The following is a 26,347-nucleotide window of genomic DNA, read 5'->3' as shown; positions in this document are numbered from 1 at the left end:
AGAGATGCGAACACATTGATGAGAGATGTTCTGCTACAATAGAGAATACTGGCCTGGAGACAGCTGTAGAGGATAGCAGGCTCGAAAGGCATTCATGAGACATATTGAACCTCGCTGATACTAGCAGAAACATACGGAGGGCCACCGTGGACTGGAGGAAGTTCCTCAATTCTCTGCTCCAAGAACGGGTCCAAGATCTCTGACGTCTAAAGAGAAGAGATGGCAGAGATGATAAAAACGCTCATGTTCTTGAAAGAGGTCAGATAATCCACACGACCCAAGGGGCAATTCCAAGCCATTCAGATCAAAGTGCACCAAGCCCAGGTAAGCCTTTTCCCAGGTTTGGGCCTAGCTATCAAGCACTTGCTCTTCCCTCCCCTCCACTCAGGCATCCATTTTGAGGGATCAGTACCTGAGCTGCAATGAAGCCAGTAAGAGAAGAGCAAGCCCCTCCTAGAATCAGAGTTCCTCTAGCTTCATCCTCTGTGAACAACAGGGAACCCCATAAAGGTCAAATACTCCCGTATGAAATAGATAGGAATTGAATACTTAGCTCCCACAAAGAAACGATGGCCTTCCGCTAGATTCAGCAAATGCTGGGTTCATGTCTTCTCTGGGGTGAAGGGAGTGTGGTAAGTGAGGGGAATCTTTGACTGAACTTGAATCTGTATTAGGCCTCCGTTTTTCAAGACAGTCTAGGTACATATTAGAAGTCAGATAGTGAACGGAACTGTAAAAGTCGCCAATGACATGAAAGACACAGCTTATGTGGACCGTCTTTCAATTGAGTCAAGCCCCCGGGGGCAATCGATCATGGGGGTGCAGACTTGGTTGCATTCAAGTGCTTTACCCAACATGATCGGATGATTAAGCGTTCTCATCACTGATAGAAGAACACCTGGTTCTCAGTAGCCTAGCATAGCTGCAGCAGGCTTCTCATAGCTATAATGCCTCTAGGTTCTTTGGATTCAAAGCTAAATGTATATATTTAGTTCGTTTCCTCTTGTATTTTCCTTGAGAGGGATGTTACACCTTGAAATGCCAACATTGACCAGTAGGTGTCATCGGGAGTAAAGGGCACCACATGCACAAGTGAATCCAAGCTTGGGGGTTATTTCATGTTTCCATTAGTTATTTCATGGTTCCTGTTGGTTTCGGAGGCTTCAACAGTAAAGAGTTGACATGACCCCTTTAAAAGTTCGGACTGCTAGTTTGCATTCTATCTGTCTATGTTTTCCTTAGAGCTGACAAAATGTTACCGAAATTGACAAGTCGGGCTTCTAGGTCGAATTAGTATGTTTCAGAAACTAACTTCATTTTCGTATAACTCCCAAAACATTTATATATATTCTATTAAATTTTTAGAGACTGCAAATGAGATATCAACACAATGTCAAAACTGGAGTCTTCGGACAATCCCTCCCACCACGGCTGTATAGAAACAAAGAGATAAAAAAAAAATCACATTTCTGTGAAATGTATCTGGAAAGTGTTGATTCATCGATGCCCAGTTGACAGAGAAGCAGTGCAACCTGCGCTCACTCGCTCCCATGAACACAGCAATGGAAACATCCACTCACCCAGCCCTTGGCACAGGACACTTGCCGAAGAGAGGCCTGTTACTTCCAAAGACAGGATGAGGCCTCAGAACACCTGGAAGCAGGAGAAGGAAAAGCAGGGAATGGATACCAGTGCATGGTCTGAGCCCTGTTGATGGAGCAGTAAAGGTGAAACTCTCTTTAACTTGGACGCACACTCTCAAGCGGACAGGAGACATGGGATTGAAGGTGATGCGCTGAGTGTTAGAAGAGTGCACAGCAGATGCTTGGCTGACAGAACGCAAAGAATCCAGTGCAAAATATCCCCACAGTTGATTCTGAGACCAAGCTCCGAGCTGCCAAATTTGAGGTAGCAGAGGCAGGGTTCAGGGAGGGATAGGGCTACGGATGATGGCACACGCTGAGTCTCAGGGATCTGGAGTGCGTTGTGGGATGTGGTGGGTCCTATCAAGAGAGCAAACCGACCTGTGACCCCAATGAGCAAGCAACCACCCTGGCGCACGCAGTTGAAATTATCGATATGTCCCATGGCCACACCCAGTGCATCTGCAGGACCAGAGACCAATTTGGTCTTTTTGCCAATAGAGCATGTGTGGGGCTGAATCAGAGATATTGTGCATCGGGTCTGAGGGATCCAGGGGGCCTTGGGTTTGAATTCAGAATGAAAAGCCTTAGGATCTGCTACATTCATAACCTGGGCTGTGATTATGGTTTGGTTTGAGGCACAGGATGTGCAACAGCTCTGTGGTTGCCTTCGTGCACCCGTGCCACAAGGATGAGAGGACAAGGAAGTGTGGTCCAAGACCACAGCGTGAGAAGAGGAAGGATTTCCTTCAGTTTATCGCTCAAAAGCGGATGCTACATTTTGGATGGCACCGGCACGGTTCGGCAGCGAGGACAGCAAGTTCGGGCTGCGGGATCATTCCAGCAGGCCCTGATGTGTGACATCCATAGATATGCTTCCACTGGTGTTTCTGTAGACAGAGAAGCTCTTGGAAGAACTGGTTTCAGTGGGACATTCCCGTGGCACTACAAAGCACAAGCGCACTCACACTCTGCTCTTCTAGAAACACTCCAAAATAACATAGAGTAGAATGCAGAGCTGAGAACCTTTAGAAGCTCCATTTCCACCAGAGGAAGTGTCCTGTGCTCTTTCAGATTTGTGAGATAAGCGTAATCAAAATGAGGTTATCCTAATCGAAATAGTATGGGGCATTCATCACAACAAAGGCAACACCAGCAATTGGAGATAGACCAGACAACACACACAGGAACAGGACATGGCATCAATGTCTAGGAAAATTTGTCCTCACAGAAATCCCATGCAATTGTGTAGAGCCAAGAGTCTAAACTTTTCACTTAACCAAGCCCTAGAAGTCTACATTAGATACCTGAAATTACCTGACCAGTAGAGATGAAGAAATACAGTAAAAGGAAAAGGAAGTACCATTTTCAGTTCCAAAGAGATTGAAGGCCCTAAAGATAAGCTTTCAGACAACTAGACTGCAAAACGCTCTCCAGAGCAAGTATTGAAAATGGAGGTGAGGGAAACACTGAAGAACAACAGTGTCTCAGAATCACAAAAGGCAGAATACCAGAAAAGGGGAAGAGAAAGCCTAAAGACGAGCCAAATAATATCAGAAAACTCAGTGGATGAGAAAATATCAGGGCTAACATTCCGTCCTAAGCAGACTAGATATTGCAGAGGGATGCGTGAATGACTTTGAAGACAGGGGAACAGACATCCCTCGGTCAGAAGCACACATAGGAAAGCAAGTGCAAACCAATGAAAACATCACTGTTGAATCCTGGTTTATGAGAGGCATGAAAGACTAAAATTCGAAAGAGTCCCAGATGGAAAAGCAAGAGATAAAGAAACAAACAATGTTTGAAAAGTTATGTGTAGAAAAATCAGACTGAAACTTGCTGAAAGCCAAGATAGAATCATCTAGGCGAATTCAGGAAGTACACAGCGTCCAAAAGAGGTGGAATCCCAATAGACTTAGCAGCAGCTGTATGATCCAAATCAACAAAGTTCATGAGCATCCCAGTGATTTAAAATGCGCCTGGAGGAAAGCAACATAGTCACAAGAGAACCTCCAGAGGGGTTTCAGCTGCTATCTCAGCAGCAATATTGCAGGACAGGGAGGAGTGCCAGGACATAGACCATAGCTTGAATGGCAAAATGCTGCCATCTAGGGTAGCCTATGCCACATGACCACCATTACTAATAACAGCAGAGCAAGAGAATGCCACAGACCTGCAAATCTTAAAAGAATTCAGCAGTTCGAAACTTATCCTAACAGATAGGTTGAGAATTCTCCCCTGAAGGGATAAGCAGCAAGATGAAATGGAAAGAAGAAAACCCTTATTGGAAATGCAAGAAGAGCATGAGTGGAAAAGAAGAAACAAGAAGAAAGCAAGGAGGACATCAAAACCCTAAAGATGGGAGAGGGAAGCAGGAAATCATAGGGGATTGGAAGCACTATCTTAAGGGAGTCAGCTTATATGACTCTCTGTTGGAAGCAAACGGAGAGATGCATGGCCTGACGTGTTTGCAAAACAAACGAGAAGCAGACCAAGAAAGAATCAAACAAACAAACCACACAAAAAGGGTAGGGTAACATGAATATTCAAAAGAAATTACTCAAGGTGATGTCAAGGATCATTCAGTACGCATCGACCCAGTATCGCGGCTTGAATGTACTCAGCACACCTGTATTCGGAAATCAGAGGCGTGCATTTATATTCGTAAATATTGTTTCATATGAGCATATCGTGACCTAACCAAAATGCCGATTAGGAATCCAATGGATTCCTAGTCCGTGATATAGACTTGCAAGTCTTCCAACAGGATGAATGAATGCCATATTCTACACTACGTCGAGAAGAAATGGCACAAGCCTATAACAAGGAAAAGTAGCTCCGCAAAAGTGTACTAACATCAAAAGAGACAGGCAGTAAAGTGCACATTGGGGATTGTATCATTCCTAGGAATTTCAGCCCCCTTGAAACAAATGGATAGATGTCCCGTGAATGCGGGTGTTTCAGCAGAAATCAACCGACGGCTATGTATTGCGGGTGTGCCCATATTACAGGAAGAATAGTTTCCCTTAGTGGGTCTCTGTGTACTGTGAACTGTTAGAAAGTTTAAAGACGTGTGAAACATTCAACTGAAAATGGACACACTTCTTCCCTCCGTTGCTACAGTGCATACAGATCTGAACAAAAGGAAAGAGGGAAGAACAAAGGCCCATGGGACGCTAGTGGGTAGAATCACATTTACCTTAGGAACCTCTCGCCGGATGCAGCCCCTCCCCCAACACTGACAAGATGCAGCAGCCATTGGGGATGGCAGTTAGCGGTTGGATTCCAGGTGGAATGTTGGTGTGTACCGCGAGGCTTGTTGTGGCTGGTGGATCCTAGGTAACCGGGCAGAGTTCTGTGGGTGGATCAGTGCGATGGAGGGGCTGCCGCCCTCTGTGGAGCTTGGCTTAGGTCTTTGGTCCGGGAAGCTGTGTCAGTTCGAGATACTGCTGCTGCCCAAAGACCTGAGTTCACGGCTCAGTTTCCAGAACCTGAAAGGGCAGACAGTGGAAGATCTGCCTGTCTTCAGCTTACTGGAGAGGCTCCGAGGTCCTTTCAGACTTGCCCAGTCCTGTTGAAGTCGACTTTATGGGAGACACGAAGAGAAGCTGGCCGAAAATATGGCTGCACGGATTGAGGAGAGATGCGAACACATTGATGAGAGATGTTCTGCTACAATAGAGAATACTAGCCTGGAGACAGCTGTAGAGGATAGCAGGCTCGAAAGGCATTCATGAGACATATTGAACCTCGCTGATACTAGCAGAAACATACGGAGGGCCACCGTGGACTGGAGGAAGTTCCTCAATTCTCTGCTCCAAGAACGGGTCCAAGATCTCTGACGTCTAAAGAGAAGAGATGGCAGAGATGATAAAAACGCTCATGTTCTTGAAAGAGGTCAGATAATCCACACGACCCAAGGGGCAATTCCAAGCCATTCAGATCAAAGTGCACCAAGCCCAGGTAAGCCTTTTCCCAGCTTTGGGCCTAGCTATCAAGCACTTGCTCTTCCCTCCCCTCCACTCAGGCATCCATTTTGAGGGATCAGTACCTGAGCTGCAATGAAGCCAGTAAGAGAAGAGCAAGCCCCTCCTAGAATCAGAGTTCCTCTAGCTTCATCCTCTGTGAACAACAGGGAACCCCATAAAGGTCAAATACTCCCGTATGAAATAGATAGGAATTGAATACTTAGCTCCCACAAAGAAACGATGGCCTTCCGCTAGATTCAGCAAATGCTGGGTTCATCTCTTCTCTGGGGTGAAGGGAGTGTGGTAAGTGAGGGGAATCTTTGACTGAACTTGAATCTGTATTAGGCCTCCGTTTTTCAAGACAGTCTAGGTACATATTAGAAGTCAGATAGTGAACGGAACTGTAAAAGTCACCAATGACATGAAAGACACAGCTTATGTGGACCGTCTTTCAATTGAGTCAAGCCCCCGGGGGCAATCGATCATGGGGGTGCAGACTTGGTTGCATTCAAGTGCTTTACCCAACATGATCGGATGATTAAGCGTTCTCATCACTGATAGAAGAACACCTGGTTCTCAGTAGCCTAGCATAGCTGCAGCAGGCTTCTCATAGCTATAATGCCTCTAGGTTCTTTGGATTCAAAGCTAAATGTATATATTTAGTTCGTTTCCTCTTGTATTTTCCTTGAGAGGGATGTTACACCTTGAAATGCCAACATTGACCAGTAGGTGTCATCGGGAGTAAAGGGCACCACATGCACAAGTGAATCCAAGCTTGGGGGTTATTTCATGTTTCCATTAGTTATTTCATGGTTCCTGTTGGTTTCGGAGGCTTCAACAGTAAAGAGTTGACATGACCCCTTTAAAAGTTCGGACTGCTAGTTTGCATTCTATCTGTCTATGTTTTCCTTAGAGCTGACAAAATGTTACCGAAATTGACAAGTCGGGCTTCTAGGTCGAATTAGTATGTTTCAGAAACTAACTTCATTTTCGTATAACTCCCAAAACATTTATATATATTCTATTAAATTTTTAGAGACTGCAAATGAGATATCAACACAATGTCAAAACTGGAGTCTTCGGACAATCCCTCCCACCACGGCTGTATAGAAACAAAGAGATAAAAAAAAAATCACATTTCTGTGAAATGTATCTGGAAAGTGTTGATTCATCGATGCCCAGTTGACAGAGAAGCAGTGCAACCTGCGCTCACTCGCTCCCATGAACACAGCAATGGAAACATCCACTCACCCAGCCCTTGGCACAGGACACTTGCCGAAGAGAGGCCTGTTACTTCCAAAGACAGGATGAGGCCTCAGAACACCTGGAAGCAGGAGAAGGAAAAGCAGGGAATGGATACCAGTGCATGGTCTGAGCCCTGTTGATGGAGCAGTAAAGGTGAAACTCTCTTTAACTTGGACGCACACTCTCAAGCGGACAGGAGACATGGGACTGAAGGTGATGCGCTGAGTGTTAGAAGAGTGCACAGCAGATGCTTGGCTGACAGAACGCAAAGAATCCAGTGCAAAATATCCCCACAGTTGATTCTGAGACCAAGCTCCGAGCTGCCAAATTTGAGGTAGCAGAGGCAGGGTTCAGGGAGGGATAGGGCTACGGATGATGGCACACGCTGAGTCTCAGGGATCTGGAGTGCGTTGTGGGATGTGGTGGGTCCTATCAAGAGAGCAAACCGACCTGTGACCCCAATGAGCAAGCAACCACCCTGGCGCACGCAGTTGAAATTATCGATATGTCCCATGGCCACACCCAGTGCATCTGCAGGACCAGAGACCAATTTGGTCTTTTTGCCAATAGAGCATGTGTGGGGCTGAATCAGAGATATTGTGCATCGGGTCTGAGGGATCCAGGGGGCCTTGGGTTTGAATTCAGAATGAAAAGCCTTAGGATCTGCTACATTCATAACCTGGGCTGTGATTATGGTTTGGTTTGAGGCACAGGATGTGCAACAGCTCTGTGGTTGCCTTCGTGCACCCGTGCCACAAGGATGAGAGGACAAGGAAGTGTGGTCCAAGACCACAGCGTGAGAAGAGGAAGGATTTCCTTCAGTTTATCGCTCAAAAGCGGATGCTACATTTTGGATGGCACCGGCACGGTTCGGCAGCGAGGACACCAAGTTCGGGCTGCGGGATCATTCCAGCAGGCCCTGATGTGTGACATCCATAGATATGCTTCCACTGGTGTTTCTGTAGACAGAGAAGCTCTTGGAAGAACTGGTTTCAGTGGGACATTCCCGTGGCACTACAAAGCACAAGCGCACTCACACTCTGCTCTTCTAGAAACACTCCAAAATAACATAGAGTAGAATGCAGAGCTGAGAACCTTTAGAAGCTCCATTTCCACCAGAGGAAGTGTCCTGTGCTCTTTCAGATTTGTGAGATAAGCGTAATCAAAATGAGGTTATCCTAATCGAAATAGTATGGGGCATTCATCACAACAAAGGCAACACCAGCAATTGGAGATAGACCAGACAACACACACAGGAACAGGACATGGCATCAATGTCTAGGAAAATTTGTCCTCACAGAAATCCCATGCAATTGTGTAGAGCCAAGAGTCTAAACTTTTCACTTAACCAAGCCCTAGAAGTCTACATTAGATACCTGAAATTACCTGACCAGTAGAGATGAAGAAATACAGTAAAAGGAAAAGGAAGTACCATTTTCAGTTCCAAAGAGATTGAAGGCCCTAAAGATAAGCTTTCAGACAACTAGACTGCAAAACGCTCTCCAGAGCAAGTATTGAAAATGGAGGTGAGGGAAACACTGAAGAACAACAGTGTCTCAGAATCACAAAAGGCAGAATACCAGAAAAGGGGAAGAGAAAGCCTAAAGACGAGCCAAATAATATCAGAAAACTCAGTGGATGAGAAAATATCAGGGCTAACATTCCGTCCTAAGCAGACTAGATATTGCAGAGGGATGCGTGAATGACTTTGAAGACAGGGGAACAGACATCCCTCGGTCAGAAGCACACATAGGAAAGCAAGTGCAAACCAATGAAAACATCACTGTTGAATCCTGGTTTATGAGAGGCATGAAAGACTAAAATTCGAAAGAGTCCCAGATGGAAAAGCAAGAGATAAAGAAACAAACAATGTTTGAAAAGTTATGTGTAGAAAAATCAGACTGAAACTTGCTGAAAGCCAAGATAGAATCATCTAGGCGAATTCAGGAAGTACACAGCGTCCAAAAGAGGTGGAATCCCAATAGACTTAGCAGCAGCTGTATGATCCAAATCAACAAAGTTCATGAGCATCCCAGTGATTTAAAATGCGCCTGGAGGAAAGCAACATAGTCACAAGAGAACCTCCAGAGGGGTATCAGCTGCTATCTCAGCAGCAATATTGCAGGACAGGGAGGAGTGCCAGGACATAGACCATAGCTTGAATGGCAAAATGCTGCCATCTAGGGTAGCCTATGCCACATGACCACCATTACTAATAACAGCAGAGCAAGAGAATGCCACAGACCTGCAAATCTTAAAAGAATTCAGCAGTTCGAAACTTATCCTAACAGATAGGTTGAGAATTCTCCCCTGAAGGGATAAGCAGCAAGATGAAATGGAAAGAAGAAAACCCTTATTGGAAATGCAAGAAGAGCATGAGTGGAAAAGAAGAAACAAGAAGAAAGCAAGGAGGACATCAAAACCCTAAAGATGGGAGAGGGAAGCAGGAAATCATAGGGGATTGGAAGCACTATCTTAAGGGAGTCAGCTTATATGACTCTCTGTTGGAAGCAAACGGAGAGATGCATGGCCTGACGTGTTTGCAAAACAAACGAGAAGCAGACCAAGAAAGAATCAAACAAACAAACCACACAAAAAGGGTAGGGTAACATGAATATTCAAAAGAAATTACTCAAGGTGATGTCAAGGATCATTCAGTACGCATCGACCCAGTATCGCGGCTTGAATGTACTCAGCACACCTGTATTCGGAAATCAGAGGCGTGCATTTATATTCGTAAATATTGTTTCATATGAGCATATCGTGACCTAACCAAAATGCCGATTAGGAATCCAATGGATTCCTAGTCCGTGATATAGACTTGCAAGTCTTCCAACAGGATGAATGAATGCCATATTCTACACTACGTCGAGAAGAAATGGCACAAGCCTATAACAAGGAAAAGTAGCTCCGCAAAAGTGTACTAAGATCAAAAGAGACAGGCAGTAAAGTGCACATTGGGGATTGTATCATTCCTAGGAATTTCAGCCCCCTTGAAACAAATGGATAGATGTCCCGTGAATGCGGGTGTTTCAGCAGAAATCAACCGACGGCTATGTATTGCGGGTGTGCCCATATTACAGGAAGAATAGTTTCCCTTAGTGGGTCTCTGTGTACTGTGAACTGTTAGAAAGTTTAAAGACGTGTGAAACATTCAACTGAAAATGGACACACTTCTTCCCTCCGTTGCTACAGTGCATACAGATCTGAACAAAAGGAAAGAGGGAAGAACAAAGGCCCATGGGACGCTAGTGGGTAGAATCACATTTACCTTAGGAACCTCTCGCCGGATGCAGCCCCTCCCCCAACACTGACAAGATGCAGCAGCCATTGGGGATGGCAGTTAGCGGTTGGATTCCAGGTGGAATGTTGGTGTGTACCGCGAGGCTTGTTGTGGCTGGTGGATCCTAGGTAACCGGGCAGAGTTCTGTGGGTGGATCAGTGCGATGGAGGGGCTGCCGCCCTCTGTGGAGCTTGGCTTAGGTCTTTGGTCCGGGAAGCTGTGTCAGTTCGAGATACTGCTGCTGCCCAAAGACCTGAGTTCACGGGTCAGTTTCCAGAACCTGAAAGGGCAGACAGTGGAAGATCTGCCTGTCTTCAGCTTACTGGAGAGGCTCCGAGGTCCTTTCAGACTTGCCCAGTCCTGTTGAAGTCGACTTTATGGGAGACACGAAGAGAAGCTGGCCGAAAATATGGCTGCACGGATTGAGGAGAGATGCGAACACATTGATGAGAGATGTTCTGCTACAATAGAGAATACTGGCCTGGAGACAGCTGTAGAGGATAGCAGGCTCGAAAGGCATTCATGAGACATATTGAACCTCGCTGATACTAGCAGAAACCTACGGAGGGCCACCGTGGACTGGAGGAAGTTCCTCAATTCTCTGCTCCAAGAACGGGTCCAAGATCTCTGACGTCTAAAGAGAAGAGATGGCAGAGATGATAAAAACGCTCATGTTCTTGAAAGAGGTCAGATAATCCACACGACCCAAGGGGCAATTCCAAGCCATTCAGATCAAAGTGCACCAAGCCCAGGTAAGCCTTTTCCCAGGTTTGGGCCTAGCTATCAAGCACTTGCTCTTCCCTCCCCTCCACTCAGGCATCCATTTGGAGGGATCAGTACCTGAGCTGCAATGAAGCCAGTAAGAGAAGAGCAAGCCCCTCCTAGAATCAGAGTTCCTCTAGCTTCATCCTCTGTGAACAACAGGGAACCCCATAAAGGTCAAATACTCTCGTATGAAATAGATAGGAATTGAATACTTAGCTCCCACAAAGAAACGATGGCCTTCCGCTAGAGTCAGCAAATGCTGGGTTCATGTCTTCTCTGGGGTGAAGGGAGTGTGGTAAGTGAGGGGAATCTTTGACTGAACTTGAATCTGTATTAGGCCTCCGTTTTTCAAGACAGTCTAGGTACATATTAGAAGTCAGATAGTGAACGGAACTGTAAAAGTCGCCAATGACATGAAAGACACAGCTTATGTGGACCGTCTTTCAATTGAGTCAAGCCCCCGGGGGCAATCGATCATGGGGGTGCAGACTTGGTTGCATTCAAGTGCTTTACCCAACATGATCGGATGATTAAGCGTTCTCATCACTGATAGAAGAACACCTGGTTCTCAGTAGCCTAGCATAGCTGCAGCAGGCTTCTCATAGCTATAATGCCTCTAGGTTCTTTGGATTCAAAGCTAAATGTATATATTTAGTTCGTTTCCTCTTGTATTTTCCTTGAGAGGGATGTTACACCTTGAAATGCCAACATTGACCAGTAGGTGTCATCGGGAGTAAAGGGCACCACATGCACAAGTGAATCCAAGCTTGGGGGTTATTTCATGTTTCCATTAGTTATTTCATGGTTCCTGTTGGTTTCGGAGGCTTCAACAGTAAAGAGTTGACATGACCCCTTTAAAAGTTCGGACTGCTAGTTTGCATTCTATCTGTCTATGTTTTCCTTAGAGCTGACAAAATGTTACCGAAATTGACAAGTCGGGCTTCTAGGTCGAATTAGTATGTTTCAGAAACTAACTTCATTTTCGTATAACTCCCAAAACATTTATATATATTCTATTAAATTTTTAGAGACTGCAAATGAGATATCAACACAATGTCAAAACTGGAGTCTTCGGACAATCCCTCCCACCACGGCTGTATAGAAACAAAGAGATAAAAAAAAAATCACATTTCTGTGAAATGTATCTGGAAAGTGTTGATTCATCGATGCCCAGTTGACAGAGAAGCAGTGCAACCTGCGCTCACTCGCTCCCATGAACACAGCAATGGAAACATCCACTCACCCAGCCCTTGGCACAGGACACTTGCCGAAGAGAGGCCTGTTACTTCCAAAGACAGGATGAGGCCTCAGAACACCTGGAAGCAGGAGAAGGAAAAGCAGGGAATGGATACCAGTGCATGGTCTGAGCCCTGTTGATGGAGCAGTAAAGGTGAAACTCTCTTTAACTTGGACGCACACTCTCAAGCGGACAGGAGACATGGGACTGAAGGTGATGCGCTGAGTGTTAGAAGAGTGCACAGCAGATGCTTGGCTGACAGAACGCAAAGAATCCAGTGCAAAATATCCCCACAGTTGATTCTGAGACCAAGCTCCGAGCTGCCAAATTTGAGGTAGCAGAGGCAGCGTTCAGGGAGGGATAGGGCTACGGATGATGGCACACGCTGAGTCTCAGGGATCTGGAGTGCGTTGTGGGATGTGGTGGGTCCTATCAAGAGAGCAAACCGACCTGTGACCCCAATGAGCAAGCAACCACCCTGGCGCACGCAGTTGAAATTATCGATATGTCCCATGGCCACACCCAGTGCATCTGCAGGACCAGAGACCAATTTGGTCTTTTTGCCAATAGAGCATGTGTGGGGCTGAATCAGAGATATTGTGCATCGGGTCTGAGGGATCCAGGGGGCCTTGGGTTTGAATTCAGAATGAAAAGCCTTAGGATCTGCTACATTCATAACCTGGGCTGTGATTATGGTTTGGTTTGAGGCACAGGATGTGCAACAGCTCTGTGGTTGCCTTCGTGCACCCGTGCCACAAGGATGAGAGGACAAGGAAGTGTGGTCCAAGACCACAGCGTGAGAAGAGGAAGGATTTCCTTCAGTTTATCGCTCAAAAGCGGATGCTACATTTTGGATGGCACCGGCACGGTTCGGCAGCGAGGACACCAAGTTCGGGCTGCGGGATCATTCCAGCAGGCCCTGATGTGTGACATCCATAGATATGCTTCCACTGGTGTTTCTGTAGACAGAGAAGCTCTTGGAAGAACTGGTTTCAGTGGGACATTCCCGTGGCACTACAAAGCACAAGCGCACTCACACTCTGCTCTTCTAGAAACACTCCAAAATAACATAGAGTAGAATGCAGAGCTGAGAACCTTTAGAAGCTCCATTTCCACCAGAGGAAGTGTCCTGTGCTCTTTCAGATTTGTGAGATAAGCGTAATCAAAATGAGGTTATCCTAATCGAAATAGTATGGGGCATTCATCACAACAAAGGCAACACCAGCAATTGGAGATAGACCAGACAACACACACAGGAACAGGACATGGCATCAATGTCTAGGAAAATTTGTCCTCACAGAAATCCCATGCAATTGTGTAGAGCCAAGAGTCTAAACTTTTCACTTAACCAAGCCCTAGAAGTCTACATTAGATACCTGAAATTACCTGACCAGTAGAGATGAAGAAATACAGTAAAAGGAAAAGGAAGTACCATTTTCAGTTCCAAAGAGATTGAAGGCCCTAAAGATAAGCTTTCAGACAACTAGACTGCAAAACGCTCTCCAGAGCAAGTATTGAAAATGGAGGTGAGGGAAACACTGAAGAACAACAGTGTCTCAGAATCACAAAAGGCAGAATACCAGAAAAGGGGAAGAGAAAGCCTAAAGACGAGCCAAATAATATCAGAAAACTCAGTGGATGAGAAAATATCAGGGCTAACATTCCGTCCTAAGCAGACTAGATATTGCAGAGGGATGCGTGAATGACTTTGAAGACAGGGGAACAGACATCCCTCGGTCAGAAGCACACATAGGAAAGCAAGTGCAAACCAATGAAAACATCACTGTTGAATCCTGGTTTATGAGAGGCATGAAAGACTAAAATTCGAAAGAGTCCCAGATGGAAAAGCAAGAGATAAAGAAACAAACAATGTTTGAAAAGTTATGTGTAGAAAAATCAGACTGAAACTTGCTGAAAGCCAAGATAGAATCATCTAGGCGAATTCAGGAAGTACACAGCGTCCAAAAGAGGTGGAATCCCAATAGACTTAGCAGCAGCTGTATGATCCAAATCAACAAAGTTCATGAGCATCCCAGTGATTTAAAATGCGCCTGGAGGAAAGCAACATAGTCACAAGAGAACCTCCAGAGGGGTTTCAGCTGCTATCTCAGCAGCAATATTGCAGGACAGGGAGGAGTGCCAGGACATAGACCATAGCTTGAATGGCAAAATGCTGCCATCTAGGGTAGCCTATGCCACATGACCACCATTACTAATAACAGCAGAGCAAGAGAATGCCACAGACCTGCAAATCTTAAAAGAATTCAGCAGTTCGAAACTTATCCTAACAGATAGGTTGAGAATTCTCCCCTGAAGGGATAAGCAGCAAGATGAAATGGAAAGAAGAAAACCCTTATTGGAAATGCAAGAAGAGCATGAGTGGAAAAGAAGAAACAAGAAGAAAGCAAGGAGGACATCAAAACCCTAAAGATGGGAGAGGGAAGCAGGAAATCATAGGGGATTGGAAGCACTATCTTAAGGGAGTCAGCTTATATGACTCTCTGTTGGAAGCAAACGGAGAGATGCATGGCCTGACGTGTTTGCAAAACAAACGAGAAGCAGACCAAGAAAGAATCAAACAAACAAACCACACAAAAAGGGTAGGGTAACATGAATATTCAAAAGAAATTACTCAAGGTGATGTCAAGGATCATTCAGTACGCATCGACCCAGTATCGCGGCTTGAATGTACTCAGCACACCTGTATTCGGAAATCAGAGGCGTGCATTTATATTCGTAAATATTGTTTCATATGAGCATATCGTGACCTAACCAAAATGCCGATTAGGAATCCAATGGATTCCTAGCCCGTGATATAGACTTGCAAGTCTTCCAACAGGATGAATGAATGCCATATTCTACACTACGTCGAGAAGAAATGGCACAAGCCTATAACAAGGAAAAGTAGCTCCGCAAAAGTGTACTAAGATCAAAAGAGACAGGCAGTAAAGTGCACATTGGGGATTGTATCATTCCTAGGAATTTCAGCCCCCTTGAAACAAATGGATAGATGTCCCGTGAATGCGGGTGTTTCAGCAGAAATCAACCGACGGCTATGTATTGCGGGTGTGCCCATATTACAGGAAGAATAGTTTCCCTTAGTGGGTCTCTGTGTACTGTGAACTGTTAGAAAGTTTAAAGACGTGTGAAACATTCAACTGAAAATGGACACACTTCTTCCCTCCGTTGCTACAGTGCATACAGATCTGAACAAAAGGAAAGAGGGAAGAACAAAGGCCCATGGGACGCTAGTGGGTAGAATCACATTTACCTTAGGAACCTCTCGCCGGATGCAGCCCCTCCCCCAACACTGACAAGATGCAGCAGCCATTGGGGATGGCAGTTAGCGGTTGGATTCCAGGTGGAATGTTGGTGTGTACCGCGAGGCTTGTTGTGGCTGGTGGATCCTAGGTAACCGGGCAGAGTTCTGTGGGTGGATCAGTGCGATGGAGGGGCTGCCGCCCTCTGTGGAGCTTGGCTTAGGTCTTTGGTCCGGGAAGCTGTGTCAGTTCGAGATACTGCTGCTGCCCAAAGACCTGAGTTCACGGCTCAGTTTCCAGAACCTGAAAGGGCAGACAGTGGAAGATCTGCCTGTCTTCAGCTTACTGGAGAGGCTCCGAGGTCCTTTCAGACTTGCCCAGTCCTGTTGAAGTCGACTTTATGGGAGACACGAAGAGAAGCTGGCCGAAAATATGGCTGCACGGATTGAGGAGAGATGCGAACACATTGATGAGAGATGTTCTGCTACAATAGAGAATACTGGCCTGGAGACAGCTGTAGAGGATAGCAGGCTCGAAAGGCATTCATGAGACATATTGAACCTCGCTGATACTAGCAGAAACCTACGGAGGGCCACCGTGGACTGGAGGAAGTTCCTCAATTCTCTGCTCCAAGAACGGGTCCAAGATCTCTGACGTCTAAAGAGAAGAGATGGCAGAGATGATAAAAACGCTCATGTTCTTGAAAGAGGTCAGATAATCCACACGACCCAAGGGGCAATTCCAAGCCATTCAGATCAAAGTGCACCAAGCCCAGGTAAGCCTTTTCCCAGGTTTGGGCCTAGCTATCAAGCACTTGCTCTTCCCTCCCCTCCACTCAGGCATCCATTTGGAGGGATCAGTACCTGAGCTGCAATGAAGCCAGTAAGAGAAGAGCAAGCCCCTCCTAGAATCAGATTTCCTCTAGCTTCATCCTCTGTGAACAACAGGGAACCCCATAAAGGTCAAATACTCTCGTATGAAATAGATAGGAATTGAATACTTAGCTCCCACAAAGAAACGATGGCCTTCCGCTAGATTCAGCAAATGCTGGGTTCATGTCTTCTCTGGGGTGAAGGGAGTGTGGTAAGTGAGGGGAATCTTTGACTGAACTTGAATCTGTATTAGGCCTCCGTTTTTCAAGACAGTCTAGGTACATATTAGAAGTCAGATAGTGAACGGAACTGTAAAAGTCGCCAATGACATGAAAGACACAGCTTATGTGGACCGTCTTTCAATTGAGTCAAGCCCCCGGGGGCAATCGATCATGGGGGTGCAGACTTGGTTGCATTCAAGTGCTTTACCCAACATGATCGGATGATTAAGCGTTCTCATCACTGATAGAAGAACACCTGGTTCTCAGTAGCCTAGCATAGCTGCAGCAGGCTTCTCATAGCTATAATGCCTCTAGGTTCTTTGGATTCAAAGCTAAATGTATATATTTAGTTCGTTTCCTCTTGTATTTTCCTTGAGAGGGATGTTACACCTTGAAATGCCAACATTGACCAGTAGGTGTCATCGGGAGTAAAGGGCACCACATGCACAAGTGAATCCAAGCTTGGGGGTTATTTCATGTTTCCATTAGTTATTTCATGGTTCCTGTTGGTTTCGGAGGCTTCAACAGTAAAGAGTTGACATGACCCCTTTAAAAGTTCGGACTGCTAGTTTGCATTCTATCTGTCTATGTTTTCCTTAGAGCTGACAAAATGTTACCGAAATTGACAAGTCGGGCTTCTAGGTCGAATTAGTATGTTTCAGAAACTAACTTCATTTTCGTATAACTCCCAAAACATTTATATATATTCTATTAAATTTTTAGAGACTGCAAATGAGATATCAACACAATGTCAAAACTGGAGTCTTCGGACAATCCCTCCCACCACGGCTGTATAGAAACAAAGAGATAAAAAAAAAATCACATTTCTGTGAAATGTATCTGGAAAGTGTTGATTCATCGATGCCCAGTTGACAGAGAAGCAGTGCAACCTGCGCTCACTCGCTCCCATGAACACAGCAATGGAAACATCCACTCACCCAGCCCTTGGCACAGGACACTTGCCGAAGAGAGGCCTGTTACTTCCAAAGACAGGATGAGGCCTCAGAACACCTGGAAGCAGGAGAAGGAAAAGCAGGGAATGGATACCAGTGCATGGTCTGAGCCCTGTTGATGGAGCAGTAAAGGTGAAACTCTCTTTAACTTGGACGCACACTCTCAAGCGGACAGGAGACATGGGATTGAAGGTGATGCGCTGAGTGTTAGAAGAGTGCACAGCAGATGCTTGGCTGACAGAACGCAAAGAATCCAGTGCAAAATATCCCCACAGTTGATTCTGAGACCAAGCTCCGAGCTGCCAAATTTGAGGTAGCAGAGGCAGGGTTCAGGGAGGGATAGGGCTACGGATGATGGCACACGCTGAGTCTCAGGGATCTGGAGTGCGTTGTGGGATGTGGTGGGTCCTATCAAGAGAGCAAACCGACCTGTGACCCCAATGAGCAAGCAACCACCCTGGCGCACGCAGTTGAAATTATCGATATGTCCCATGGCCACACCCAGTGCATCTGCAGGACCAGAGACCAATTTGGTCTTTTTGCCAATAGAGCATGTGTGGGGCTGAATCAGAGATATTGTGCATCGGGTCTGAGGGATCCAGGGGGCCTTGGGTTTGAATTCAGAATGAAAAGCCTTAGGATCTGCTACATTCATAACCTGGGCTGTGATTATGGTTTGGTTTGAGGCACAGGATGTGCAACAGCTCTGTGGTTGCCTTCGTGCACCCGTGCCACAAGGATGAGAGGACAAGGAAGTGTGGTCCAAGACCACAGCGTGAGAAGAGGAAGGATTTCCTTCAGTTTATCGCTCAAAAGCGGATGCTACATTTTGGATGGCACCGGCACGGTTCGGCAGCGAGGACACCAAGTTCGGGCTGCGGGATCATTCCAGCAGGCCCTGATGTGTGACATCCATAGATATGCTTCCACTGGTGTTTCTGTAGACAGAGAAGCTCTTGGAAGAACTGGTTTCAGTGGGACATTCCCGTGGCACTACAAAGCACAAGCGCACTCACACTCTGCTCTTCTAGAAACACTCCAAAATAACATAGAGTAGAATGCAGAGCTGAGAACCTTTAGAAGCTCCATTTCCACCAGAGGAAGTGTCCTGTGCTCTTTCAGATTTGTGAGATAAGCGTAATCAAAATGAGGTTATCCTAATCGAAATAGTATGGGGCATTCATCACAACAAAGGCAACACCAGCAATTGGAGATAGACCAGACAACACACACAGGAACAGGACATGGCATCAATGTCTAGGAAAATTTGTCCTCACAGAAATCCCATGCAATTGTGTAGAGCCAAGAGTCTAAACTTTTCACTTAACCAAGCCCTAGAAGTCTACATTAGATACCTGAAATTACCTGACCAGTAGAGATGAAGAAATACAGTAAAAGGAAAAGGAAGTACCATTTTCAGTTCCAAAGAGATTGAAGGCCCTAAAGATAAGCTTTCAGACAACTAGACTGCAAAACGCTCTCCAGAGCAAGTATTGAAAATGGAGGTGAGGGAAACACTGAAGAACAACAGTGTCTCAGAATCACAAAAGGCAGAATACCAGAAAAGGGGAAGAGAAAGCCTAAAGACGAGCCAAATAATATCAGAAAACTCAGTGGATGAGAAAATATCAGGGCTAACATTCCGTCCTAAGCAGACTAGATATTGCAGAGGGATGCGTGAATGACTTTGAAGACAGGGGAACAGACATCCCTCGGTCAGAAGCACACATAGGAAAGCAAGTGCAAACCAATGAAAACATCACTGTTGAATCCTGGTTTATGAGAGGCATGAAAGACTAAAATTCGAAAGAGTCCCAGATGGAAAAGCAAGAGATAAAGAAACAAACAATGTTTGAAAAGTTATGTGTAGAAAAATCAGACTGAAACTTGCTGAAAGCCAAGATAGAATCATCTAGGCGAATTCAGGAAGTACACAGCGTCCAAAAGAGGTGGAATCCCAATAGACTTAGCAGCAGCTGTATGATCCAAATCAACAAAGTTCATGAGCATCCCAGTGATTTAAAATGCGCCTGGAGGAAAGCAACATAGTCACAAGAGAACCTCCAGAGGGGTTTCAGCTGCTATCTCAGCAGCAATATTGCAGGACAGGGAGGAGTGCCAGGACATAGACCATAGCTTGAATGGCAAAATGCTGCCATCTAGGGTAGCCTATGCCACATGACCACCATTACTAATAACAGCAGAGCAAGAGAATGCCACAGACCTGCAAATCTTAAAAGAATTCAGCAGTTCGAAACTTATCCTAACAGATAGGTTGAGAATTCTCCCCTGAAGGGATAAGCAGCAAGATGAAATGGAAAGAAGAAAACCCTTATTGGAAATGCAAGAAGAGCATGAGTGGAAAAGAAGAAACAAGAAGAAAGCAAGGAGGACATCAAAACCCTAAAGATGGGAGAGGGAAGCAGGAAATCATAGGGGATTGGAAGCACTATCTTAAGGGAGTCAGCTTATATGACTCTCTGTTGGAAGCAAACGGAGAGATGCATGGCCTGACGTGTTTGCAAAACAAACGAGAAGCAGACCAAGAAAGAATCAAACAAACAAACCACACAAAAAGGGTAGGGTAACATGAATATTCAAAAGAAATTACTCAAGGTGATGTCAAGGATCATTCAGTACGCATCGACCCAGTATCGCGGCTTGAATGTACTCAGCACACCTGTATTCGGAAATCAGAGGCGTGCATTTATATTCGTAAATATTGTTTCATATGAGCATATCGTGACCTAACCAAAATGCCGATTAGGAATCCAATGGATTCCTAGTCCGTGATATAGACTTGCAAGTCTTCCAACAGGATGAATGAATGCCATATTCTACACTACGTCGAGAAGAAATGGCACAAGCCTATAACAAGGAAAAGTAGCTCCGCAAAAGTGTACTAAGATCAAAAGAGACAGGCAGTAAAGTGCACATTGGGGATTGTATCATTCCTAGGAATTTCAGCCCCCTTGAAACAAATGGATAGATGTCCCGTGAATGCGGGTGTTTCAGCAGAAATCAACCGACGGCTATGTATTGCGGGTGTGCCCATATTACAGGAAGAATAGTTTCCCTTAGTGGGTCTCTGTGTACTGTGAACTGTTAGAAAGTTTAAAGACGTGTGAAACATTCAACTGAAAATGGACACACTTCTTCCCTCCGTTGCTACAGTGCATACAGATCTGAACAAAAGGAAAGAGGGAAGAACAAAGGCCCATGGGACGCTAGTGGGTAGAATCACATTTACCTTAGGAACCTCTCGCCGGATGCAGCCCCTCCCCCAACACTGACAAGATGCAGCAGCCATTGGGGATGGCAGTTAGCGGTTGGATTCCAGGTGGAATGTTGGTGTGTACCGCGAGGCTTGTTGTGGCTGGTGGATCCTAGGTAACCGGGCAGAGTTCTGTGGGTGGATCAGTGCGATGGAGGGGCTGCCGCCCTCTGTGGAGCTTGGCTTAGGTCTTTGGTCCGGGAAGCTGTGTCAGTTCGAGATACTGCTGCTGCCCAAAGACCTGAGTTCACGGCTCAGTTTCCAGAACCTGAAAGGGCAGACAGTGGAAGATCTGCCTGTCTTCAGCTTACTGGAGAGGCTCCGAGGTCCTTTCAGACTTGCCCAGTCCTGTTGAAGTCGACTTTATGGGAGACACGAAGAGAAGCTGGCCGAAAATATGGCTGCACGGATTGAGGAGAGATGCGAACACATTGATGAGAGATGTTCTGCTACAATAGAGAATACTGGCCTGGAGACAGCTGTAGAGGATAGCAGGCTCGAAAGGCATTCATGAGACATATTGAACCTCGCTGATACTAGCAGAAACCTACGGAGGGCCACCGTGGACTGGAGGAAGTTCCTCAATTCTCTGCTCCAAGAACGGGTCCAAGATCTCTGACGTCTAAAGAGAAGAGATGGCAGAGATGATAAAAACGCTCATGTTCTTGAAAGAGGTCAGATAATCCACACGACCCAAGGGGCAATTCCAAGCCATTCAGATCAAAGTGCACCAAGCCCAGGTAAGCCTTTTCCCAGGTTTGGGCCTAGCTATCAAGCACTTGCTCTTCCCTCCCCTCCACTCAGGCATCCATTTGGAGGGATCAGTACCTGAGCTGCAATGAAGCCAGTAAGAGAAGAGCAAGCCCCTCCTAGAATCAGAGTTCCTCTAGCTTCATCCTCTGTGAACAACAGGGAACCCCATAAAGGTCAAATACTCTCGTATGAAATAGATAGGAATTGAATACTTAGCTCCCACAAAGAAACGATGGCCTTCCGCTAGAGTCAGCAAATGCTGGGTTCATGTCTTCTCTGGGGTGAAGGGAGTGTGGTAAGTGAGGGGAATCTTTGACTGAACTTGAATCTGTATTAGGCCTCCGTTTTTCAAGACAGTCTAGGTACATATTAGAAGTCAGATAGTGAACGGAACTGTAAAAGTCGCCAATGACATGAAAGACACAGCTTATGTGGACCGTCTTTCAATTGAGTCAAGCCCCCGGGGGCAATCGATCATGGGGGTGCAGACTTGGTTGCATTCAAGTGCTTTACCCAACATGATCGGATGATTAAGCGTTCTCATCACTGATAGAAGAACACCTGGTTCTCAGTAGCCTAGCATAGCTGCAGCAGGCTTCTCATAGCTATAATGCCTCTAGGTTCTTTGGATTCAAAGCTAAATGTATATATTTAGTTCGTTTCCTCTTGTATTTTCCTTGAGAGGGATGTTACACCTTGAAATGCCAACATTGACCAGTAGGTGTCATCGGGAGTAAAGGGCACCACATGCACAAGTGAATCCAAGCTTGGGGGTTATTTCATGTTTCCATTAGTTATTTCATGGTTCCTGTTGGTTTCGGAGGCTTCAACAGTAAAGAGTTGACATGACCCCTTTAAAAGTTCGGACTGCTAGTTTGCATTCTATCTGTCTATGTTTTCCTTAGAGCTGACAAAATGTTACCGAAATTGACAAGTCGGGCTTCTAGGTCGAATTAGTATGTTTCAGAAACTAACTTCATTTTCGTATAACTCCCAAAACATTTATATATATTCTATTAAATTTTTAGAGACTGCAAATGAGATATCAACACAATGTCAAAACTGGAGTCTTCGGACAATCCCTCCCACCACGGCTGTATAGAAACAAAGAGATAAAAAAAAAATCACATTTCTGTGAAATGTATCTGGAAAGTGTTGATTCATCGATGCCCAGTTGACAGAGAAGCAGTGCAACCTGCGCTCACTCGCTCCCATGAACACAGCAATGGAAACATCCACTCACCCAGCCCTTGGCACAGGACACTTGCCGAAGAGAGGCCTGTTACTTCCAAAGACAGGATGAGGCCTCAGAACACCTGGAAGCAGGAGAAGGAAAAGCAGGGAATGGATACCAGTGCATGGTCTGAGCCCTGTTGATGGAGCAGTAAAGGTGAAACTCTCTTTAACTTGGACGCACACTCTCAAGCGGACAGGAGACATGGGACTGAAGGTGATGCGCTGAGTGTTAGAAGAGTGCACAGCAGATGCTTGGCTGACAGAACGCAAAGAATCCAGTGCAAAATATCCCCACAGTTGATTCTGAGACCAAGCTCCGAGCTGCCAAATTTGAGGTAGCAGAGGCAGCGTTCAGGGAGGGATAGGGCTACGGATGATGGCACACGCTGAGTCTCAGGGATCTGGAGTGCGTTGTGGGATGTGGTGGGTCCTATCAAGAGAGCAAACCGACCTGTGACCCCAATGAGCAAGCAACCACCCTGGCGCACGCAGTTGAAATTATCGATATGTCCCATGGCCACACCCAGTGCATCTGCAGGACCAGAGACCAATTTGGTCTTTTTGCCAATAGAGCATGTGTGGGGCTGAATCAGAGATATTGTGCATCGGGTCTGAGGGATCCAGGGGGCCTTGGGTTTGAATTCAGAATGAAAAGCCTTAGGATCTGCTACATTCATAACCTGGGCTGTGATTATGGTTTGGTTTGAGGCACAGGATGTGCAACAGCTCTGTGGTTGCCTTCGTGCACCCGTGCCACAAGGATGAGAGGACAAGGAAGTGTGGTCCAAGACCACAGCGTGAGAAGAGGAAGGATTTCCTTCAGTTTATCGCTCAAAAGCGGATGCTACATTTTGGATGGCACCGGCACGGTTCGGCAGCGAGGACACCAAGTTCGGGCTGCGGGATCATTCCAGCAGGCCCTGATGTGTGACATCCATAGATATGCTTCCACTGGTGTTTCTGTAGACAGAGAAGCTCTTGGAAGAACTGGTTTCAGTGGGACATTCCCGTGGCACTACAAAGCACAAGCGCACTCACACTCTGCTCTTCTAGAAACACTCCAAAATAACATAGAGTAGAATGCAGAGCTGAGAACCTTTAGAAGCTCCATTTCCACCAGAGGAAGTGTCCTGTGCTCTTTCAGATTTGTGAGATAAGCGTAATCAAAATGAGGTTATCCTAATCGAAATAGTATGGGGCATTCATCACAACAAAGGCAACACCAGCAATTGGAGATAGACCAGACAACACACACAGGAACAGGACATGGCATCAATGTCTAGGAAAATTTGTCCTCACAGAAATCCCATGCAATTGTGTAGAGCCAAGAGTCTAAACTTTTCACTTAACCAAGCCCTAGAAGTCTACATTAGATACCTGAAATTACCTGACCAGTAGAGATGAAGAAATACAGTAAAAGGAAAAGGAAGTACCATTTTCAGTTCCAAAGAGATTGAAGGCCCTAAAGATAAGCTTTCAGACAACTAGACTGCAAAACGCTCTCCAGAGCAAGTATTGAAAATGGAGGTGAGGGAAACACTGAAGAACAACAGTGTCTCAGAATCACAAAAGGCAGAATACCAGAAAAGGGGAAGAGAAAGCCTAAAGACGAGCCAAATAATATCAGAAAACTCAGTGGATGAGAAAATATCAGGGCTAACATTCCGTCCTAAGCAGACTAGATATTGCAGAGGGATGCGTGAATGACTTTGAAGACAGGGGAACAGACATCCCTCGGTCAGAAGCACACATAGGAAAGCAAGTGCAAACCAATGAAAACATCACTGTTGAATCCTGGTTTATGAGAGGCATGAAAGACTAAAATTCGAAAGAGTCCCAGATGGAAAAGCAAGAGATAAAGAAACAAACAATGTTTGAAAAGTTATGTGTAGAAAAATCAGACTGAAACTTGCTGAAAGCCAAGATAGAATCATCTAGGCGAATTCAGGAAGTACACAGCGTCCAAAAGAGGTGGAATCCCAATAGACTTAGCAGCAGCTGTATGATCCAAATCAACAAAGTTCATGAGCATCCCAGTGATTTAAAATGCGCCTGGAGGAAAGCAACATAGTCACAAGAGAACCTCCAGAGGGGTTTCAGCTGCTATCTCAGCAGCAATATTGCAGGACAGGGAGGAGTGCCAGGACATAGACCATAGCTTGAATGGCAAAATGCTGCCATCTAGGGTAGCCTATGCCACATGACCACCATTACTAATAACAGCAGAGCAAGAGAATGCCACAGACCTGCAAATCTTAAAAGAATTCAGCAGTTCGAAACTTATCCTAACAGATAGGTTGAGAATTCTCCCCTGAAGGGATAAGCAGCAAGATGAAATGGAAAGAAGAAAACCCTTATTGGAAATGCAAGAAGAGCATGAGTGGAAAAGAAGAAACAAGAAGAAAGCAAGGAGGACATCAAAACCCTAAAGATGGGAGAGGGAAGCAGGAAATCATAGGGGATTGGAAGCACTATCTTAAGGGAGTCAGCTTATATGACTCTCTGTTGGAAGCAAACGGAGAGATGCATGGCCTGACGTGTTTGCAAAACAAACGAGAAGCAGACCAAGAAAGAATCAAACAAACAAACCACACAAAAAGGGTAGGGTAACATGAATATTCAAAAGAAATTACTCAAGGTGATGTCAAGGATCATTCAGTACGCATCGACCCAGTATCGCGGCTTGAATGTACTCAGCACACCTGTATTCGGAAATCAGAGGCGTGCATTTATATTCGTAAATATTGTTTCATATGAGCATATCGTGACCTAACCAAAATGCCGATTAGGAATCCAATGGATTCCTAGCCCGTGATATAGACTTGCAAGTCTTCCAACAGGATGAATGAATGCCATATTCTACACTACGTCGAGAAGAAATGGCACAAGCCTATAACAAGGAAAAGTAGCTCCGCAAAAGTGTACTAAGATCAAAAGAGACAGGCAGTAAAGTGCACATTGGGGATTGTATCATTCCTAGGAATTTCAGCCCCCTTGAAACAAATGGATAGATGTCCCGTGAATGCGGGTGTTTCAGCAGAAATCAACCGACGGCTATGTATTGCGGGTGTGCCCATATTACAGGAAGAATAGTTTCCCTTAGTGGGTCTCTGTGTACTGTGAACTGTTAGAAAGTTTAAAGACGTGTGAAACATTCAACTGAAAATGGACACACTTCTTCCCTCCGTTGCTACAGTGCATACAGATCTGAACAAAAGGAAAGAGGGAAGAACAAAGGCCCATGGGACGCTAGTGGGTAGAATCACATTTACCTTAGGAACCTCTCGCCGGATGCAGCCCCTCCCCCAACACTGACAAGATGCAGCAGCCATTGGGGATGGCAGTTAGCGGTTGGATTCCAGGTGGAATGTTGGTGTGTACCGCGAGGCTTGTTGTGGCTGGTGGATCCTAGGTAACCGGGCAGAGTTCTGTGGGTGGATCAGTGCGATGGAGGGGCTGCCGCCCTCTGTGGAGCTTGGCTTAGGTCTTTGGTCCGGGAAGCTGTGTCAGTTCGAGATACTGCTGCTGCCCAAAGACCTGAGTTCACGGCTCAGTTTCCAGAACCTGAAAGGGCAGACAGTGGAAGATCTGCCTGTCTTCAGCTTACTGGAGAGGCTCCGAGGTCCTTTCAGAC

At 45.7% G+C, this 26,347-nt stretch overlaps 5 long non-coding RNA genes across 5 annotated transcripts; all 5 read right to left on the bottom strand.

The window, feature by feature from the left end:
• Positions 1–12: 12 nt before the first annotated feature.
• Positions 13–5,072, bottom strand: LOC140693272 (uncharacterized). The gene is made up of 3 exons (XR_012068995.1): positions 4,846–5,072; positions 1,581–1,653; positions 13–206 (listed from the first exon to the last, which is right to left on the bottom strand). It is a non-coding gene; the product is annotated as an uncharacterized lncRNA (long non-coding RNA).
• Positions 5,073–5,237: 165 nt separating this feature from the next.
• On the bottom strand, positions 5,238–10,357 carry LOC140693271 (uncharacterized). The gene is made up of 3 exons (XR_012068994.1): positions 10,131–10,357; positions 6,866–6,938; positions 5,238–5,491 (listed from the first exon to the last, which is right to left on the bottom strand). It is a non-coding gene; the product is annotated as an uncharacterized lncRNA (long non-coding RNA).
• A 174-nt stretch (positions 10,358–10,531) lies between these two features.
• On the bottom strand, positions 10,532–15,642 carry LOC140693268 (uncharacterized). The gene is made up of 3 exons (XR_012068991.1): positions 15,416–15,642; positions 12,151–12,223; positions 10,532–10,776 (listed from the first exon to the last, which is right to left on the bottom strand). It is a non-coding gene; the product is annotated as an uncharacterized lncRNA (long non-coding RNA).
• A 174-nt stretch (positions 15,643–15,816) lies between these two features.
• Positions 15,817–20,927, bottom strand: LOC140693267 (uncharacterized). Its single transcript, XR_012068990.1, has 3 exons — positions 20,701–20,927; positions 17,436–17,508; positions 15,817–16,061 (listed from the first exon to the last, which is right to left on the bottom strand). It is a non-coding gene; the product is annotated as an uncharacterized lncRNA (long non-coding RNA).
• Positions 20,928–21,101: 174 nt separating this feature from the next.
• LOC140693270 (uncharacterized) lies at positions 21,102–26,212 on the bottom strand. The gene is made up of 3 exons (XR_012068993.1): positions 25,986–26,212; positions 22,721–22,793; positions 21,102–21,346 (listed from the first exon to the last, which is right to left on the bottom strand). It is a non-coding gene; the product is annotated as an uncharacterized lncRNA (long non-coding RNA).
• Positions 26,213–26,347: the final 135 nt, after the last annotated feature.

Source organism: Vicugna pacos, unplaced genomic scaffold (genome assembly GCF_048564905.1).
Source record: "Vicugna pacos unplaced genomic scaffold, VicPac4 scaffold_19, whole genome shotgun sequence".
NCBI classification, from domain to species: domain Eukaryota; kingdom Metazoa; phylum Chordata; class Mammalia; order Artiodactyla; family Camelidae; genus Vicugna; species Vicugna pacos.
This window is presented reverse-complemented; position numbering and strand designations above follow the sequence as displayed.